General features: G+C 42.4%; 2 protein-coding genes across 3 annotated transcripts in view; one reads left to right on the top strand and one right to left on the bottom strand.

The window, feature by feature from the left end:
• The window catches only part of rps28 (ribosomal protein S28), an 892,132-nt gene that overhangs the window by 776,755 nt on the left and 93,037 nt on the right, over positions 1–22,340 (bottom strand). The gene's annotated exons all lie outside the window — the stretch shown is intronic.
• kank3 (KN motif and ankyrin repeat domains 3) overlaps positions 1–22,340 on the top strand; it is a 131,669-nt gene that overhangs the window by 23,935 nt on the left and 85,394 nt on the right. Inside the window, exon 1 of one of the 2 annotated variants that reach the window (XM_051934978.1) lies at positions 17,626–17,779. The exons of the other annotated variant lie outside the window; for it this stretch is intronic. The gene's annotated coding sequence lies outside the window, so the exon portion shown is untranslated. Of the gene's footprint in view, positions 1–17,625; positions 17,780–22,340 lie in introns of those variants that run through there. 2 annotated transcript variants of the gene reach the window in all.

Genomic DNA, 22,340 nt, shown 5'->3' with positions numbered 1-22,340 from the left:
GTCCGTCTGGTGGCGACGTCCCTGCCATTCCAAAAGCTGATGCATTACAAACATTTATTGTAATAAAATGCGTTGCATTTATCATTCCAACAGGTGGCACATCATAAACATTAACACTGTTTTTACGAGTCTCCTACCAAATAACATATAACAGCCATAATTGGTCATTCCAACAGATGGCACATCACAAACATTAACACTTAAACTGCCACACACCTGGGGGTAAATGCACCCCCTGGACGCCAAATACTTTTTTGCTGCACTTATTAAGCAAACATTACAATTCACAAAGAAAATGTGAAAATTTTAATGGAGAATCAGAATTACTGCAACACTGATCATTGTACGCACTGCCAATGAACTGCAAATACTATTAAATAAACTACTGGAGCAATTTATTATTATATGTACAAGGTGTGAGTGACACCATTGATGAAATCCAGTAAATCCAACTGCGCTTGAACTGGCTGCACACAGAGGCCAACGCTGACGCCTACAGGCTCATCTAGTGCAGCGGCTGAATCCCAGGGACAGTGATGCTGATTCGCTAGGGGGTGCCAGTGGTCATGTGGAATGTATGGCATGGACTGACCAGACTCTGGCGTGCTGGCAAATTGCACTGGGAAGTGACTATAGCCGGTTCTGGCGGTTTAAGGGTTAATGCCACTTTTTTGAGTCTCATACCAAATGGCATATAACAAAGACCTATGCATTGCATTTATCATTCATCTGGAGTTCTGAGTGCAGTTTTAGTCTCCAGACTGCAAAAAGGACATAGCAGCACTAGAAAAAGTCCAGAGAAGAGCGACTAGGCTGATTCAGGGCTACAGGGGATGAGTTATAGGTAAAGATGAAAGGAGCTGAAACTTTTAATTGTTTATTGTAAGTAAATGTAAAGTATTACACATAGGAAGAAAAAAGTCAGATTGGAATACACAATGAGAGGTCACTCTTAGTGAAGGACGAAGGAGTCATTGTGAACTCATCATTATCAACTTCCGGACAGTGTTCAGAAGCCATTAAGAAGGCTAACAGAATGTCAGGTTATATAGCGCCTTGATGTGTGGAGTACAAGTCCCAGGAGGTTCTGCTCAAGCTTTATAACACACTGGTGAGGCCTCATCTGGAGTTCTGTGTGCAGTTTGGGTCTCCAGGCTATAAAAAGGACATAACAGCACAAGAAAAGGTCCAGAGAAGAGCGACTAGGCTGATTCAGGGCTACAGGGGATGAGTTAGGAGGAAAGATTAAAGGAGTTGAAACTTTTAACCGTTTATTATAAGTAAATGTAAAGTATTATACAAAGGAAGAAAAAGTTAGATTGGAATACTATACTATAATACTGGATATTAGCCAGACTGCGGAAAGTCAGGGTGCATAATAAAGGTGTCTGCAAACCTTATATTGAGAGACGGCGACAGGCATTTCCTATAGGAAACCCTACATTAGAAAAGTATATTAAAAATGCCGGAGTACATGAAAAACTAAGCGTCATAGAACCGTACGGCTCTTCAACTAAATTGTATACCTACATTTAAAGCTAAAAACGCAAACAATTCTATTTATATTCACAATTAGTTTATAAATGATTTAGCTAAACATGTTGATTTTAGTGAGGTCATTAAAAATTTAGCGTCAAAGAAAGCTAGAAAACAGATTTTGCAATAATTTTTGATAGTTTTTCATTAGGATCTTTACTTTAAATATACTAGCAAAATACCCGCGTTTCGCAGCGGCGAACTACTGCTTTAAAATTTTTATTAAGAAGAAAAGTAAACCTTTTTAAACTGAGGGAAAATATACCAATAATTATTTGTTAAGGATCTCTTTGTATACCACGTTGTCAGTTCGGCCCCCCGGGTGTAATATGACCAAGCTGTGCGCTGAGCTTACTCTTGAGCATGCAACGTACAGTTGGCCATGTGAAAAGCAATCTTGCCTCAAATCAATGCCAACCTTTTGTAGGGTCTGTCCCTGAGACTTATTAATTGTCATTGCGAAGCAGAGCCTTACTGGAAATTGGAGGCGTTTGAATTGAAATGGGTTTCATCAATAACTCTGTATCCAGCTTTTGAGACACTACTGAAATCGTCACCTGTGAATCTAAGATGTTTAAGAGGCATTGGCAGTTGTCCAAAGGTGTAAAATATTTGGCCACTTCGGTACACTTGAAAGCGACAACCGAACAATTCAGCGGCAGCCATCAACTCACATGCAGAACCGTAGGTGACGGGCTTAAGCATTTCACTCTTCTAGTGCTCCTGTGTAGTATAATTATCTCCTGTACCATCACCAGTCCACACCTTGAACCTGTCCCAGTCATTCAATACATAAGACACAATGTTCCTCCGGATATCAAGAGTGAGCCTGCTATGGCCGTGCAATATGTAACACAGAGAATGGAAAAGGCAGGCGCCATCTCCGGGCATGGAAACCACTCAGTAAGTGGCAGTTGTTTGATCGATGGTGATCACCTCGATAGACATGTTAATGGGGGTACAGTTGGAATGATAAAGGAAATGGGTACCTGAACAATGTAAACTAAGTCTAAAATACCTACACAATAACTATAATCGTAATAAACGAACAATAAAACAGCAGAGAAGCCGTGGATTAAATAAAAAGGCTGCAGTTATCAGCAGGGAGATGTGAATACCGTGGTGAAGCAAGGAAGGGAATGAAGAGACCGGAATGATGGACGGCCTTATATAGGCAGGCATCCAACAACGTGGGAGGCGTGGGGATGGGGGACCCAACGGCGCCTCACACAGCGACCGAGCTGCAGGCTATGGACGTATATATGTACGTAAGTAGGATTCAATTAGCGTTGGGAATCCGCATACCAAATTTCTTGAAGATGGGCCCATAAGACAGAAATCTGTATGTTCATCTATTGTAGTTCTGGGAGAGGAGGTAGAAATAGTGAATGAACATAAATACTTAGGAACTTACCTAGATAACAATCTAAACTGGAATACAAATACAAAAAAATTATTTTCTAAATGCAACCAGCGCTTGTTTCTCCTCCATAAACTCAAACTATTTAAAGTAGACAAGGACCTCATGTTGTCCTTCTATCGTAGTATGATCCAGTCTGTGATCACTTTCAGTTTCATTGCCTGGTTTAATAGTCTGACAAACCAAAACTCAAAAAAAGCTCCAGCAGATTACCAAGTATGCAGCTAAAGTTATTGGGGCTGATGGAGATGATTTGACTGGTGTGTGTGTGTCAGAGGGCAATGTTAAAGAAACTGGAAATCATCTCAACTGATGACAGACATCCATTACATGCAGAACTAAACTTCAGTAAATCAGGAAGGAGAGTCGCTTTGAAAACCCACACAAATCACTCCAGAAACTCCTTTCTTCCTAGTGCCATACGATTTTTCAATAAGAAATATCGGAGATAATGTTTAATGGTTTTGATATATAACCTGTAACCTTTTTTTTTTTTTTTTGGTGTAAATATGTATTATCTAACTGCCTTACCTTAACCTTTCTTATTTCTATTTGTCTGTTTTATTTCATTCTGTCTGTTATTAGATGCAACTGAGAAGGCAAATTTCATGTGTTCTTGGGTAAACATGACTAAATAAAGAAACCTAAACCTAACCTAAACCTAAACCTAAGTAACAAAGACCGTTGGAAAGTTCAATATGGTGGCCGACAGTGGCGTCATACCACCGAAATAAGTACGTACATCGGTTTCGGTTAGCACAGGGAAGCCGCCTACCTGAAGATGGGGCCATAAATAAGAAAGTTTAACATGGCGGACGTTGTCGACCATTATGACCGTTAAGCGTAGAATTTCGAAATGAAACCTGCTTAACTTTTGTAAGTAAGCTGTAAGGATCGAGCCTGCCAAATTTCAGCCTTCTACCTACACGGGAAGTTGGAGAATTAGTGATGAGTGAGTCAGTGAGGGCTTTGCCTTTTATTAGTATACAGTAATCCCTCACTTATCGCGGGAGATAGGTTCCAAGGCCAACCACGATAACATGAATTTCCGCGAAGTAGGGACACCATATTTATTTAATTATTTAACGTGTATTTGGACGTTTTTAAACCCTCCCTGTATTGTTTACAACCCACCCTTTACTCTATTAATAACAGGGACAACTGCTAAGCAATATGAAATCGGTAGATAAGTTTACACTTACTGTATAGCGAAGTACACGTAGCAGCTTGTAGTCGGTCATGACGTCATCGACCTTGTTGCAAAGATTCCTAAAGCAGATTCCATCCAGACTACTGCCTTATCGCGACCACTTGCAACTCGTTTTGCGCCCTGGTTAAAGGACACTGCGGCCGTAGATCTTATATGCTTTTCCTCCTTTTTAAATAAAAAGAATCGTGGACTCATTGATGCCATAATGGTGTCCTGCAGCGGTGTAGCTGTTCCCTTCCTTCAACATATCCAAAACTTTTACCTTTTCTGCAATCATTTGCATCTTCTGTTGGCGCTTGGACACGGCCCCTGAAGCAGTAGCACGTTAATGCTGAATGAGTGAGATGAGACTTCCTGGTTAATGCAGCACTCCGTCGCTGAGCCAATCAGCAGCACACAGGAACTTAACTGCGTTCTCTGATTGGGTAGCTTCTCAGCCATCCGCCAATAGCATCTCTTGTATGAAATCAACTGGGCAAACCAACTGAGGAAGCAAGTACCAGAAGTAAAAAGACGCATTGTCCGCAGAAACCCGCGAAGCAGCGAAAAATCTGCGTTATATATTTAGATATGCTTACATATAAAATCCGCGAAGTCGTGAAACCGCGAAAAGGGAACCGCAAAGTAGCGAGGGATTACTGTAGTTTCAATAAATGTGCATAATACTTCTTATGTTTTCGCATCATTAACCTCGCTTATTTTATTTTAAATCCTATTGGGTATCGCGTTTTCCTTAACCCTAGGAGAAGGGCCTACCAGAGATCCTGGCCTAGGGGACCGCGTTAGAATGTGGGGGCCATGCTTTAGGGACTTTCAAAACTCGACTTGATGTTATTTTAGAAGAATTAAGTGGACAGGACCGGGTTGGCCTGAATGGCCTCTTCTCGTCCCGATGTTCTGTTTGTTCAGCTGTCTCATCCTGGTTCTTCTTAAAAGTTCTCGAGGTTTCTTCTTCAGCTCCATGACTCGCCATTTGTATCGTGCTGCCTTTCTGCGTAGCCGCATTGTAATTATAATCTACGGTTGTAACGGCCGACCCCTTACCCAGCCGGCAGCTACACCTCCAAGACCTGTAGCCTGGATAATTTACGGAGTATGAATCTAACTATCAAGCCGTAACTCTAACAAATTAGACTTTTCCCCACAATCGACGGTGTAAATATAAACACACAATAGCAGGTATGTAAAATTATACTGATTAAATGTATTAAATGAAACAAGACAAATGCAATAATAGAAAGATAAACATATAACTATCCCTCCACCACATCAACGAGACACCACCATATATAAATACAACAAACCCTCCCTTGCCCCTGTAACATGTAACAACACAAATAACAAAAAATGAAGGATATACGGAAATGAATGTGAACTTGAGTCTGGTCATAAAAACTGTCCTGAATACGGTTGACTGAACTACTGATAAATGAGTCGTTTGATTTTCCCGGAACAAAATGGAGCAGCCTCACTGTGCATCTTCGGTGCGTGGTGGATGATGAAGTCCGACCCCGGGGTCTCTCGTGATGAGGGTGTTGAAGTAAGTCCGGCGGATTGAAAAACAAACTGGATGAAAATGCGCGATGTGGAATACAGCAGGTACAGATGACTCGTGGTCGTGAAAATGAAAAGTCTCCTTCTCTCCTCTCTGATTACTTAAATAGTCCTGTGACGGCTGTAATTGATTAATAGTGAACAGGTGTTTTCCAGGTTTGAGGCTGTGGTCTTCTTCCATCATCCATCCCGCTTCACGGGGACTGCATTTACTGATACACACAGACAGCAAACGGGACAATGGAAACGAGACGCACTCAGTACTAACATCTGACAACACTAACTATGTAGCCCCGCTACACGGTAACAGTAGTGATTTTGACCAACGAATGGCTAACTGGAATTTTTGTGATGGACGTTTGGCTAAGGAGGTGAACACCATGGACTTGGTGAGAACTTTGAGTTGAGTACATGTCTTTCAACAAAAGGTTGGAGCCCTTCCCAGGATTCAAATCTCAGTCGCGTGGACTCATGAAGGATTCCGATGACGGAGGTGACGCACCTTTCACATTCAGCAACTTATTTTTGTAGCTGCTGTTGTACCCCTGGAGATGCTGGACATCATGTGAGAAGAAGACTTCATTTTGGCAACTACCATCCATTACGTGGGTTTGCTGATTTTTCTCAAGTTGGTCAAATTTCAAAGGACGTGAAGTTTTATGCCGTTCTCTGATTTTTTTTTTTTGCTGTTGAATGCCCCCCTCCCCACCCCCAATTTGCACCCATCCTACCCACCCTTCCCACCTCAGTCCCACCTCTGCATTTTGTGAAACTCATGCTGGAGCTAAACGATGAGGTTATGATGAATGCAGATGTTGGCTCCCAGCTGCCCCGCCATTCATTGTGACATTGTCATCTTCTGAGTCACTCGTTGGCATCGCCCGTAACTTGTCGAGCAGGGTCTCTGACCCTGTGTATGTGTGTGTGTACGTCAGTCATTTATGATTTGGTGTTTCTGAATTGTGAACTTGTGTTCTTGTGGAGAAGCAGCAAACAAGAGAGGCATAGAAACGCACATCCGAGGGGGGAAAAAACACCCCATTGTTGGCCCTGAATGTGTCCCATTGTGTGGCCGTGCCACATGGAGCTTACAGGGAGGGGGCATTCTGGGTGGGAGTAACAGTAACGTATTGATTCTTAAAAAGTGTCGCTCATTCCAGCAGATTCCAGTCTGTTCTCTTAGGTCGGAAAAAGTCAAAGGAGATAAATCCAACTGGGTTTTTAAAATGATCCACAGTGAATGCCATCTCTGAGGGCATTCGGATTGTAACTGGGGTGCCAACTTCGCTGCTCTGTTAGCCATCAGCCTGCACTTCGCTGTTTTGATAACCATCAGCCTCCACCAGCTTCTCCTTATTAACGTTGCTTTAATTTATTATCGTATTCCATCGAGCAATAAGTTAGAAATTTTAATATTCAGACGCGTCCGGCGACTAAGTTAACTGATATGAAAGTTGGAGTGTGTTACCTTTTTATTTACTTCATCTAATTGTCAGTTTCTGATTTATTAAATACAATATTAAAGCCACCCGCCTAATTCGTTGTAAACACGTATGCTCCTCTTACAGCTCATTGAAAAGTGACGCCAATGAAAAGCCATTGTCCCCTGTGTCCCCTGCATGCCTTTGATGTGCCATCGAGCAAGTGTGACGAGCGATCATCCATCCATGCATTATCCAACCCATTATATCCTAACTACAGGGTCACGGGGGTCTGCTGGAGCCAATCCCAGCCAACACAGGGCGCAAGGCAGGAAACAAACCCTGGGCAGGGCGCCAGCCCACCACAGGGCACACACACACCAAGCACATACACGGGATAATGTAGGATCACCAATGCACCTAACCTGCATGTCTTTGGACTGTGGGAGGAAACCCACGCAGACACGGGGAGAACATGCAAACTCCACGCAGGGAGGACCTAACTGTGAGGCAGCAGCGCTACCCACTGCGCCACCGTGCCACCCGTGACGAGAGATCAGGTGTTGCTTATTCTACAAAGATCTTCACAAAATGGCCTGACACATTTGTGGGGTGCACCTTAGAAAAGACCCTAAATCATTGGATTGGAGAGATTTTTCAAACCAGCTGTTTTCTTGAGTTCGTATCACTCACGTCTCTAATCGTGCAGTCAGACGATTTAAATGGAGAAAAGTCGTCCCTCTGCTGTTTGGTGTCCCACACTGAACAATGGAGCACAGAAAACAAAGGAGGGATTTGTCTGAAGAGATCGGAAAGAAAATGAGAGACAAAGGCTAGAAGACCACCATCTCCAAGCAGCTTGACGCTCCTGTGACGACAGTTGCAAATATTATGAAGGAGCTGAAGGTCCACAGGATTGTAGCTACCTCCTTGGATGTGACTGCAAGAGGAAACCCCAAAAGGGTAGAAGGAGAGTGAGAATGGCAGACAAAAAGTCAAGGACAACTTCCAAAAGAGAAAGAGACACGAGCTGAACTCCAAGGTCAAAGTGCCTGATCACACCATCTGTTACTGTGACAGTGGGCTCAATGGAGGACTCCACATCAAAACGCCAGGCTGGAATTTGCTAAAACGCACACTGAGAAGCCACAATGCTTCTGGGAGAATGTCCTTTGGACAGATCAGACAACACTGGAGTTTTTTAAAAAGTCACATCAGCTCCGTGTCCACAGATGTAAACATGAGGCTCTCAAAGAAAAGAACACCAGACTTGTGCGTCAATGGTGGAGGGTCTCTGACTAATTGTTTAATTTTCTTAAATAATAACATTTTTGAAACTATGCCCAGCAGAGTGGTATCCAATAATAACCTAAAGAAAAGTAACCATTGACACCAAATGATCAATCCACCTTTATAAAGGGATCAGTGTCTGTGTATCTGTGTGTCCGTCTTGTTGCTGCGTCTCATTTCTATGTCACTGGCTGTGCTACCCATCTAAGATGGTTTGAAATCAAAGTAAGCTACGTAGACCTCAGCGTTAATGTTTATAGTGTACCACGCAATGCATATGTCTCTTTCATAAAAGCAGTGGTAATGTTTATGTTGCACCATCTGTTGGAATGACAAAAACAGTGCAGATGTCTCTTTTATATGCCATTTGGTATGGTGTTCATTAAAGCAGTTGTAATGTTTGTGATGCACCCTCTGTTGGAATGACAAAAACAGTGCATGTGTCTCTGTTATACACCATTTGGTATGGTGTTTGTAAAAGCAGTGGTAATGTTTGTGATGCACCATCTGTTGGAATGACAAATACAATGCAGATGTCCCTTTTATATGCCATTTGGTATGGTGTTCATTAAAGCAGTTGTAATGTTTGTGATGCACCCTCTGTTGGAATGACAAAAACAGTGCATGTGCCTCTGTTATACACCATTTGGTATGGTGTTTGTAAAAGCAGTGGTAATGTTAATGCAACATCTGTTGGAATAACAAATGCAATGCATATGTCTCTTTTATATGCCATTTGGTATGATGTTTATAAAAGCAGTGATAATGTTTGTGTTGCACCATCTGTTGGAATGACAAATACAATGCAGATGTCGCTTTTATATGCTGTTTGGTATGGTGTTCATAAAAGCAGTTGTAATGTTTGTGATACAGCATCTGTTGAAATTACAAAAACAATGCATGTGTCTCTGTTATACACCATTTGGTATGGTGTTTGTAAAAGCAGTGGTAATGTATGATGCACCATTTGTTGGAATGACAAATACAATGCACATGTCTCTGTTATATACCATGTGGTGTGGTGTTCATAAAAGCAGTGTTAATATTTGTGGCGTACCATCTGTTGGAATGACAAATTCAATGCATTTTATTGCAAAAAATTTTTGTAATGTGCCATCTTTTGAATGACACATACAGTAAATAGCAACCAGATGGGTACACAGAGAGACATACAGACACTTATCTCCCTGCTACAGGGACGTTGCTGCATTCTTAGTGTACCGCCCCATGCACAATAATAATAATAATAATAATAATAATTCTTTGCATTTATATAGCACTTTTCTCACTATTCTAAGCCCTCAGCAATTGCAGGTTAAGGGCCTTGCTCGAGGGACCAACAGAGCAGAGTCCCTATTGGCATTTACGGGACTCGAACTGGCAACCTTCCGATTGCCAGTGCAGATCCCTAGCCTCAGAGCCAACACTCCGCCTACATCAAAGCCATAAGGGGGGGGGGGGGGTGTGCCCCCCCATACCCAAAAAAGTTGTGATTGCTTCAATGCAATAAGGCAGGTGAGGGGAGACTCCAGCCCATAAAACGTCCAAACATGTCACACTGCGTCACTCTTCTTTGCTTGTCACATATTTTGCTTGAAGTTTCCAGTTCCTGTTGTGCAGTGGGAACACAACACACAAAAGTAGAGTAACCAGTGACCAGCAGTGGCGAAGGGCCTTCAGCGAACAGGAACTCGGTGGTTCCTGAAAACTGAGTTCCCGCAGTGGGAAAGCACCTTAAGACTTCTGGGAGACGGTGCAAGTCAATTCCTGTTCAGCAGCCTTGATGAGATTTGTTAATCCGTCAAGCTGCACTTTTAAGTGTCCTGGACTTGTGGTTATGGCGTATTGTTCTTGTTGACATTCATTTTGTCAGAAAATGTTGGACCATTTCATTTCAGCAAGTTACCGTCCTTCACCAACTTGCAGTGCACAGCGCCCTTCAGAATGTGCTCTTAACTTTGGTTTTCCTTGTATAACTCCCCCACACAACACACACACGCACATCCCCCTGCCGGCCAGGAAGCCATCTCCGGTGTTGTAATGGTTTTACTGGAAGGGAGCAGCATGTTTTCTGAAGAAAAGACAATGGGACTGATCCTGTGGGGCACTGCTGTGAGGGGAAGAGGCCGACAGAGAGGCAGGGTGTCTGTTTCCCTTCAGGAAACTTCTAGATTTAAGGAGGATGTGAGTGCGTGTGTGTGTGTGTGTGTGTGTGTGTGTGCGTGTGTGTGTGTGTGTGTGTGTGTGTGTGTGTGTGCACATGTTTGTGAGAAATGTGAGGACTTTCAAACAAATCTCCCACCCAAGACACCTGGCACATTTTGGATTAAAGGATCTGGGAAATTAACAAAAATATATCGTGATAATGATTCATAGGTAAATACCAATACTGATGCAAATAAAAATATTTCGTAATAATCAGTAAATATATACTACTACCAATACTTTTTATTTATATAGTGCCTTTCCCAAGCTCAAAGCAATAATATATGCTACTAAAACATTTTATTTGTATAGTGCCTTTCCCATGCACTAATAATACATTTTATTTATATAGTGCCTTTCTCTTGCTCAAGGTGATAATATATACTACTAATATTAATACATTTTAATTATATAGCGCCTTTCCCATGCATTAATAATACATTTTAATTATATAGTGCCTTTTCCATGCACTACAAATACATTTTATTTATATAGTGCCTTTCCCATGCTCAAGACGATAATATGTGCTACTACTAATAATAATACATTTTAATTATATAGCGACTTTCCCATGCACTAATAATACATGTTAATTATATAGTGCCATTCCCATGCTCAAGGTGATAAATATACTACTAATATTAATACAGTTAAATTATGTAGCACCTTTCCCATGCATTAATAATACATTTTAATTATATAGCGCCTTTCCCATGCACTAATAATACATTTTATTTATATAGTGCCTTTCCCATGCTCAAGGTGATAATATATACTACTAATATTAATACATTTTAATTATATAGCGCCTTTCCCATGCATTAATAATACATTTTAATTATATAGTGCCTTTTCCATGCACTACAAATACATTTTATTTATATAGTGCCTTTCCCATGCTCAAGACGATAATATGTGCTACTACTAATAATAATACATTTTAATTATATAGCGACTTTCCCATGCACTAATAATACATTTTAATTATATAGCGCCATTCCCATGCATTAATAATACATTTTAATTATATAGCGCCTTTCCCATGCACTAATAATACATTTTATTTATATAGCGCCTTTCCCATGCTCAAGGTGATAATATATGCTACTAGTAATAATACATTAATTATATAACGCCTTTTTCATGCATTAATAATATATTTTAATTATATAGCACCTTTCCCTTGCATTAATAATACATTTTAATTATACAGTGCCTTTCCCATGCACTAATAATACATTTTTTTTATATAGTGCCTTTCCCATGCACTAATAATACATTTTATTTATATAGCACCTTTCCCATGCTCAGAGTGATAATACATACTACTAATAATAATCCTGGCATACGTTGATTGGTTCCCCTTCTAGGGTTGGCTCTTACTTGGTGCTGAAAAAGATTGTGGCTCTCAATTGAAAATTGCAAAGAAAGAATGAAAGAAAGGAATAAAATCTTTTCATTTTTAGAAAAATATCTTGCGGGTCGCACTGGATTCCATGTGAAACTCTTTAACACATTGGGAGGGGGCCCCCTAGTGGGGAGTTGTGGCTCTGAGGTTAGGGATCTGCACTGGCAATCAGAAGGTTGCCGGTTCGAATCCCGTACATGCCAATAGAGACTCTGCTCTGTTGGGCCCTTGAGCGAGGCCCTTAACCTGCAATTGCTGAGCGCTTTGAGTAGTGAGAAAAGCACTATATAAATGCAAAGAATTATTATTATTATTTTATTAAGATGGACTGGCTTTGCTACCCTATCTAAGACAGTTGGAAATCTAGGTAATCAATGCAGACCTCAGTGTATTTAGTGTTAACAGTTTGCAGTGCACGATCTATTATAATGTATTTTGTAATGCATGAAATAATAAAATGTACTGCATTTGTCATTCCAACAAATGAAGCATCATAAACATTTGTAGAAATAAAATGCATTACTACAAATGTTTGTGATGCATCATCTACATCTATTGGAAAGACAAATGCAATGCATATTGCCATTTGTTATAGGATTCGTAAAGTGGTAGTGTGACTACCTTGCAGTTAGAAGATCATGGGTTCGCATCCTGGGTCCTCCCTGTGTGGTAGCGCTTTGAGTAGTGAGAAAAGCACTATTTAAATGTAATGAATTATTATTATTACTATTAGGCCTATTATTATTATTAAATGCAATGCATATATCTCTGTTATATGCCATTTGGTATGGGATTTGTAAAAGCAGTGTTAATGTTTATTATGTGCCATCTGTTGGAAAGACAAATACAATGCATTTTGCCATTTGGTATGGAATTTGTAAAAGCAGTGTTATTGTTTGTGATGCACCATCTGTGGGAATGACAAATGGAAAGCATTTCCTTAATACAAATCTTTGTGATATGCCATCTGCTGGAATGACAGAGGCTTAGCAACCAGACAGACACACAGGCACTTATCCTTTCACTAAGGTGGACTAGATGTGATACCCCGTCTAATGTGGGTGGAAATCTAAATAATCAAATCACACCTTTTGCAGTGCACCATCTTTGTGAATGTATTTTGTAATGTATATAGTAATAAGACACATTGTGTTTGTCATTCCAACAGATGGTGTATGCACTGCATTTATGAATCCCATACCAAATGGCATATAACAGAAGTGAAACACAGAGACACACAGACATTTGTCCTCATATTAGGATGAATAACAAAAACAGACCCAATATAAAGTCATAGTATGTTGCTTTAACTGAGTAATAGATGTATTAATGGTAGGTCCTGTTATTATTATTAATTCTTTATAAGCTGGATTCAGAAAGTCTTCAGATCCCTTCACTTTCTTAACACTTTCTTGAGCTGTAGATTTCATTTTAAGTGGATAAATTTGCCATTTCTGCCCATCAATCTACATTCAGTAACCCATAATGACAAAGTGAAGACAGTTTTTCAGAAGTGTTCGCAAATGTATTAAGAAAATCAAGAACCGAAATCTCTCATTCATAGAAATATTCAGATCCAGTCACTTGTAGAAGCCACTTTGGCAGCAGTTGCTGCATTGAGTCCTTTTGGGTAAGTCTCTCAACAAGCTTTGCACCCCTGGATTTGGGCAGTTTATCCCATTCTTCCTGGCAGATCCTGTCAAGCTCCATTAGATTGTATGGGAACGTCTGGCGGCTGCCATCTTCAGGTTTCTCCACACATGGGTGTTCTTTTGGGTTTCACTCAGGGTTTTGGTTGGGCCACTCCAGGACACACAGAATCTTGTCCCAAAGCCACTGCAGTGTTGTCTGGGCCGTATTCTTCAGGTCATTGTCATACTGAAGGGTGAACTGTTACTCCAGTCTGATGGCATGGGCACAGTGGAGCGGGTTTTCTTTGAGGACCACTCCCTGTATTTGGTGGTATTCATCCTTCCCTCAGTTCTGTCCAGTGTCCCTGTCCCTGCACCACCATAGCGTGAGGCTGCCACCACCATGCATCACAGTTAGAGATAAGCCGTGGCTGCTCTTCTCAAGATATATTTCTGCCCAAGGATTATAATTTGTATCCCCTCAGACGCAAGAATCATTTTTGTCTCATGCTCTTTGAGTCCAAGTCAGCTGTCTTATGCCCACTTTTCCATAAATGTCCGACGTATGGAGTGACTGCTCTTTCCTCTTGTTGTTCGCTCCCGCTGGCAGGACGTCAAGGTGATAAGGCGTAATGTCGATTCAGCTGACGACTGAGGTGATGTCCTTCTGACAGGTTCTCTGACAGGAAGCTGTCTTAAGTCCTGTTAGAAGTGAGCACTTGTGTCCCCGGTCACCTCCCTGTCCAAGGCCCTTCTTGCCCCGTTACTCAGTTTGCCTGGATGGCCAACTCTAGGAAGAATCCTGCTGGTTCCAAACTTTTTCCATTTCACAATTACTGAGGCTGCTCTGCTCCCGCAAACACTCAAATCTTTAGAAATGGTTTTATCTGAAGGTCCACCAGTTAGAATGAAATGCTTGACTGGAAAGCAAGTGGTGCAACACACAGCTCCAGTACCTGGTGAGACCTCAGGAAGTGGCCGCCCCGGCGTCACCCCACAGTGCCCGGTCCCTCCGTGCCCCACACGTGGCATTCAGAGCATCGCCTGGTTAATTGGTCTGGCCGCTAACAAGGAGAAGGAGTGGCGCCAGTTTGATGAAGATGTGGATCCTGGAAACCTCAGGCTGTTCACCAGAGGTGCAGGAGATGGAAGAATGTTTCTACAATATCGAGGTCTTCTGCCGAGGACTTGCCAGTCAGTCGCTCTGAAGGACTCGCAAGGAGCTGGGGATCAGGAGATGGCATGATAAGAGGGCCATCAGGAACATCAATGATGCCACTGAGAGGACATCAAGATGGCTGTGGAGTGATCTGTGGACCACATACACTCACTGGCCACTTTATTAGGTACACCTGCTCAACTGCTCGTTAACACAAATATCTAATCAGCCAATCACATGGCAGCACCTCAATGCATTTTGGCCTGTAGATGTTGTCAAGATGACCTGCTGAAGTTCAAACTGAACATCAGAATGAGGAAGAAAGGGAACTGAAGTGACTTTGAACGTGGCATGGTGGTTGGTGCCGGACTGGCTGGTCTGAGTATTTCAGAAACTGCTGATCTGCTGGGATTTTCACACAAAACCATCTCTAGCGTTTACAGAGAATGGTCCAAAAAATGGAAAATATCCAGTTCTGTGGGCCTTGTTGATGCCAGAGGTCAGAAGAGAAGAATCGCCAGACTGGTTTAAGCTGACAGAAAGGCAACAGGAACTCAGCCGAGGTATGCAGAAGAGCATCTCTGAACACACATGTCGAACCTTGAAGCAGGTGGGCTACAGCAGCAGGAGACCACACCGGGTGACACTCCTGTCACCTAAGGACAGGCAACTGAGGCTACAATTCAACAAGCTCACCAAGACTGGACAATAGAAGATTGGACAAATGTCACCTGGTCTGACGAATCTCGATTTCTGCTGCGACATTCGGATGGTTGGGTCAGAAATTGGTGTCAGCAACATGAAAGCAGGGGTCCATCCTGCCTTGTATCAGCAGTTCAGGCTGGTGGTGTGATGGTGTGGGGGATATTCTGTTGGCACACTTTGGGCCCCTTAGTACCAACTGAGCATCATTTAAATGCCACCGCTTACCTGAGTGTTGTTGCTGACCACGTCCATCCGTTTATGACCGCAGTGTACTCATCTTCTGATGGCTCCTTCCAGCAGGATAATTAACAATGTCACGAAGCTCAAATCATCTCAGACTGGTGTCTTGAACATGACAATGGGTTCACTGGACTCAAATGGCCTCTACAGTCACCAGATCTCAGTCCAGTGGAGCACCATTGGGATGCGGTGGGATGGGAGATTCGTATCATGGATGTGCAGCTGGCAAATCTGCAGCAACTGTGTGATGCCATCATGTCAATATGGAGCAGAATCCCTGAGGAATGTTTCCAGCACCTTGTTGAATCTATGAATGAAGAATTACTGCAGCTCTGAAGGCAAAAAGGGGTCCAACAAGGGGTGCCTAATAAAGTGGCCGGCGAGTGTAAGCTACCTGCACACAAGTCGGGGGCTGATCACCCCTGGCTGAGGGAGTATGATGTTGAAAAACCCGACACACCCGATGACCATCACTGATGGCATGTCCAGGTTGCACTGTATGGTGTGTGTTAAAATCAGTTCCAATATCTCCTCACCCTGATCTTTGCCTCACCACAGTCTGATCGTGGAGGTCCACAGAGAGTTCCTTGGACTTCATAGCCTGGTTTTGTGTCCTGACATAACAACATCAATTGCAGGACCTTCTATACTCTGGACATCATTTAGAAAGGGAGAAGTGTACCTATCAATTCAGGTTGCCAATAGTGAACCCCAATCAAGTTCTAGAAACATCTCAAGGAGAATTAAAGCAAACAGGGGGCACCTGAGCACAGCAAAGGGTCCGAATACTTTTAGGAACAAAAGAGTTCAGTTTTTTTGATTTTTAATAAATTTACAAACCGTTCTGAAAACGGAGGACCTGCCAGCAAGAATGGAATAAAAAGTGCAAATCCAGGGGTGCAAAGCTCGTAGAGATTTACCCGCGAAGACTTGACACTTAAATGCTGGCTGCCAAAAGAGCTTCTATAAAGGAAAGTTTAAAGGGTCTGAATACTTCAAGGAATGAGAGAGTTCAGTTTTTTTATTTTTAATAAATTCACAAACCTTTCAGACAACATGTCTTCACTTTGTCATTATGGGCTGTTGAGTGGAGATTGATAGGCAAAAAGGGCAAATTTGTCCATTTATGAAATAAATCTGCTAACAATAAAGCATGCAGAGAGTGAAGGGGTCTAAGAAGTCGAATTAATTGTAAGTCAAAATTAATACCAAAGAAAAGTTTTATTGAGGTTGTGTTACATTTAAGTAACTGACAAATAGATGCACTTTATTTCGTTTTTTAATTAATTTTATTGATTTTTTTGAAATCACACAACATTCCATACAAATAGATCAATTTTTACAAAAATAGCATCAAAAACACATCAACCCCCCCCCCCCACCCCTGAATACATGCACTTTATAAACTGGTGCCACTTGTCAGTCTATCTGTCTGTCTATCTATAACAGCACACCACTATAGGTGGTCCTAATGGTAAAGTGTCACCAGATTAAAAGAGATTACAACATGGAATATTATTACCAGTCAAAGATCATCAAGGCAAACAATAGGTTTATGGGGTTTACCACATTAAAGTCATCTTGACAACCCACCAGTCGGCCGCCTGTGTAAGCCAGTGAGTACCCCTAGGGTCAGGATAGGTGCAGGCACACAGAGAAGCCTTTGTCTTTCTTTTTTATTTTCTTGTCAACCGGTGACCAATAGCAAGCCCCCGTCTGGCCTGTGGCAGCAGCTCAACTTACATGCCGTCCAGCCAAGCCCCTTCCTCACACCGTCCTCCGCCAACATGACAAGCTTTTTTATCTCGCTGGCCACCTCAGCCCTAAACTTCCTTTATAAGGGGAAAGGAGGAGGCTGCATGTGACTTGGGCTTCACACAACAACCACGGCAGACACTTCACGCCAGTGCAGGCGGCACAGGACGGGGCGGCACGACAGCTGTGACTGGGGTCCAGCCTTCGACCGGCAACTGTTGAAGATAAAGGTCAGCTTCGTGCAGGTGTGTGGCTTTGCTTACTTTATAGGGAGGTCTTCAGTGGAGTATCGGTGACGTGCTGATCCCCTAGCATGGGCAGGGTGTGCTCTTGGCTTCTTTTGTGTTCTGAGTAAGGTGGGTGGAGAAGAGCAGGATGACCTCACATGGTCAGTGCTGACCGCTGAGGAGCAGTGCTTGTAGTGATCTTGAAGTAGGCTTGGGAGGTCACACTCAAATGGGGGCTTTCGACATTTTATTTCATACCACTGCACAGCAGTTAATTAATTTTCTGCACTGGACGCAAGTACTGACCACTGGGAGAATATGGCGTTCAGTGAATGACCTGCTGGGGGGCTGCAGTTGGAGTCATCTTAGTTTGTTTTTATTTGAGAGATGCATTTCTCCACACGTTTCTGTTTTCTATCCTCTGTGTGTTTAGATACATTGACAGATAGATGGATAGATGTGAAAGGCACTATAATAGATAAATATATAAATAGATATGAAAGGCACTATATGATAGATAGATAGATAGATAGATAGATAGATAGATAGATAGATAGATAGATAGATAGATAGATAGGAAAGGCACTATATGATAGATAGATAGATAGATAGATAGATAGATAGATAGATAGATAGATAGATAGATAGATAGATAGATAGATAGATAGATAGATAGATAGATAGATAGATAGATAGATAGATAGATAGATAGATAGATAGATAGGGTCTGTCTATTACAAAGTTCCTTTCACAACAATCAATCTATCTGATGAAGCAATTTTTGTGAAGTTCCCTCATTATTACTCTATCTATCTATCATATAGTGCCTTTCATATCATCTATCTATCTATCTATCTATCTATCTATCTATCTATCTATCTATCTATCTATCTATCTATCTATCTATCTATCTATCTATCACATAGTACCTTTCATACCATCTATCTATCCATCAAATAATGCCTTTCATATCATCCATCTATCTATCATATAGTGCCTTCATATCTATCTACCATATAGTGCCTTTCATATTATCCATCTATCATATAGTGCCTTTCATATCTATCTATCTATCTATCTATCTATCTATCTATCTATCTATCTATCTATCTATCTATCTATCTATCTATCTATCTATCATATAGTGCCTTTCATACCATCTATCCATCTATCATATAGTACCTTTCAATATCTATCTATCAAATAATGCCTTTCATATCATCTATCATATAGTGACTTTCATATCTATCTATCTATCTATCTATCTATCTATCTATCTATCTATCTATCTATCTATCTATCTATCTATCTATCTATCATATAGTGCCTTTCATACCATCTATCCATCTATCATATAGTACCTTTCAATATCTATCTATCAAATAATGCCTTTCATATCATCTATCTATCATATAGTGACTTTCATATCTATCTATCTATTGTGGCATGCGGCTGGGGTTGGTACCCAGCCGGGACGCCCAGGAGGACCGGAGGAGGGCTTGCGCCTCCTCCAGACCACGAGGGGTCGACTGTCCTGGTTGCTTGGGGGACCACAGGTACAGAGCTTTGAAGCTCAGTCTTGTAGGGGCCCATGTGCACTGCCAGGGGGCGCCTTGATGCATACGGAGCCCTGGACCTCAGCACTTCCGCCACACCCGGAAGTGCGGGGGGGTGATTGGTGCCGTGGCACTGGAGTTTGTGCGTGTAGAATACTTGTAAATAGTTATAAATAAATGTGTTGTGGGTAAACCAACGATGTCCGTCTGTCTGTGTCCGGGCCAGGTTCCACAGTATCTATCTATCTATCTATCTATCTATCTATCTATCTATCTATCTATCTATCTATCTATCTATCTATCTATCTATCTATCTATCTATCTATCTATCTATCTATCTATCTATCTATCTATTATATAGTGCCTTTCACATGAATGTTTCTATCTTTACACCTTCCTCCTCTGTCTGCTGTATGCGGTGGTCTTTCACGTCTATTTTCCTTTTCACTGATTTACGTCTTTCTGCCCTCAGCTCTCCTCCTCAGCGTGTTCTGCTTTGAAGTTTCTGCCTAAAGTCACATTTTGCCTGTGACGGAGGCTCACGATGTTATCTCAGTGTCTCTCCTAATGACTTTAAAGTGGCTGAAGTGCCTGGCCTGACATCTAAGAGTGCATTCTTGCTATTTAAAGACTAGAAGTATAAATGGCCAAGCTTGGTTTTTTGTTTTTTTTCCCTCACTCTGGATGGTTTGACGCCTCATTGCTGACCGTGAGTGGACTCTTTGAACTGACCTTGTAAGATGACCAGACAAGTGTTTTCTCTTTTTTCCAGAAAGATCCCATATTCTATAACCTCTATTTATTTTTCCATGTCTGCCAGAGGAGCAGATTCTAGCTGAGGCTGAAACTGATATGGCATCCGTCACGGGCCAGTGGTGAGAGCTTACTGGATGCCCCTTTACTGACCTGGCAGAACACGGGTTGATCTTTGTTTTTTTTCTCTCTTTGTTTTGATTCGGTTATAATTTGATTTCTCGCCTCTTCTGAAAGGCTCATTTGATTAGTAACTTAAGTAATCTAAATTTATGACGTATATTTAACACAGTAAACCAGTGTATGTTTACATATATTAACACAGCCCCCCCCCCCAAATACGCACAGAAGAACGTGTGCTTTGGTTAACAGAGAGCTGCTGCTGCTGTCAGTTGCAGGCTTGTAGGTGGCAGTAAGATGGCCAGGCCTGCTCAGCTTGTTGTTGTTCTTCCTGGTGTGATTTTTGTGGCTCTCTGGAGGTTACGGTCTAGTAGGCGGAAGTCACACTAAGCAGACAGAGATGACCAAACTAGCGAATGAACGCTCTTTGCTATTTTTGTTCGCTCCCGCTGGCAGGACGTCAAGCTGATAAGGTGTAAAGTACTGCAGATGGAGCTGGCGACTGAGGTGGTTGTTCTTCAGTGACCTTCTCGAGAGTCAGGTTGGACCAAACTGGTGTCGCTAAGTGGAGCAGGACTACACGTTTATCATGAGTTTATTTTTTGAGTCTTGAGCAAGAGGGTGGATTTTGGATGCGTTAGCCGTGGGCTTATTGCCAACCTCTCATGGGACTTATCTCAATTTGGGTCCAACACTTGTGAATCACAAAAGTGGAATGTCCTGATTGTTCTTTCATTTCAGATGACCCCGAGTAGCAAAGGGGTGGGGAAGGGAGGGGTGGCACGTCTCAGAATGTTCATTTGAGCCTGGTGAGTCAGCGAAAACAGAACTGAGGGGGAGCACACACTGAGGTTCTGTTAGAACATTAGAGACATCTGGATGAGCACAGGCCACGCAGACCAACAAGCTCACCAGTCCTGTCCACTTCAATCTTCTGAAATAACATCAACTCAAGTTTTGGAGGTCTCTAAAATCCTGATGTCTACCACACTACTTGGTCGCTTATTCCAAGTGTCTGTGGTTCTCTGCGTAAAGAAAAACTTCCTGATGTTTGTGGGAAATTTACCTTGTAACAAGTTTCCAACTGTGTCCCTGTGTTCTGTCATTTTAAAGTCACCATCTCAATCTGGTCAGGTCAGGTCAGGTCGGGGAACATGCACTGCTACAGCGTGTCGCCATACCCACCACACGGCCAAACGGCTTGGGGTCCTGGTTGGCAAACCCCTTGGTGGACATGCGGTCCAGTCCCACCCTGACCATTAAAATAGATGGAAATGACACTCTGTCTGCCACAGCCAGGTATTAGGTGGGCGTCCCCTTGGCCTCGTCCAGCTGCTCAGGTCTCCAACAATGAGAGTCCTGTGAGCCGGATCACCCTCGGATAATTATATCACATGGCCGTAGTGCCGTAACTGATTCTCCCTCACAATGCAGGTCATGTGCCTCATTCGGGACTCCATGAGCCACACAAAGTCACACCAGCGTGACCCAAGGATTCTCTGAAGAGACACACATGAAGGAGTTCAGTCTTCGTCTCAGGTCACTGAATAACGTCCATGTCTCACAAAACAGGAAGCACCAGGACTCTAAAGACCTTTGTCCTTTTGCAGATATCAGGAGTGCCACACACCCCTTTAAGGTGACCCCCTCATGCTCTCCCAATCCGTCTACTGACTTCACAGGAAGAGTCATGGATGTCACTGCCGAGGTAAGTAAACCTCTTGATGAAGTCAACACTCTCTCTGCAGACAGACACACTGCTGATGGCCGTGCCCAAGAGGTCATTAAAGGCCTGGCTCTTTGGTTTTTATCAGGACACTCGTAGGCCCAGACTCTCAGACTCCTCACTCAGTTTCTGGATAGCCCCGATCAGAGACTTCATTGACTCCACGAAGATCACAGCATCGTCAGCAAAATCGAGATCCGTGTATCTTTCTTCACCAATAGATGCCCCCCATCTGCTGGACCTCAAGACCCTGCCAAACACCCAGTCCATGAAAGCATTGAACAGAGTAGGAGTAAAACACCCCCCTGAAGACCCTCAGAATCAACTGGGAAAAACGCAGATGGTCTACCTCCAATCTGAACAGCACTCACAGTCAGGGCCGTCTTAACACATGGGCACGCTTTATTGTATTGTTGCAAAGTCC

This window comes from Erpetoichthys calabaricus, chromosome 12 (assembly GCF_900747795.2).
Source record: "Erpetoichthys calabaricus chromosome 12, fErpCal1.3, whole genome shotgun sequence".
Classification (NCBI taxonomy): Eukaryota; Metazoa; Chordata; class Cladistia; order Polypteriformes; family Polypteridae; genus Erpetoichthys; species Erpetoichthys calabaricus.
Note: the sequence above shows the minus strand (reverse complement) of the source record. Positions and strands in the feature narration are given on the sequence as shown.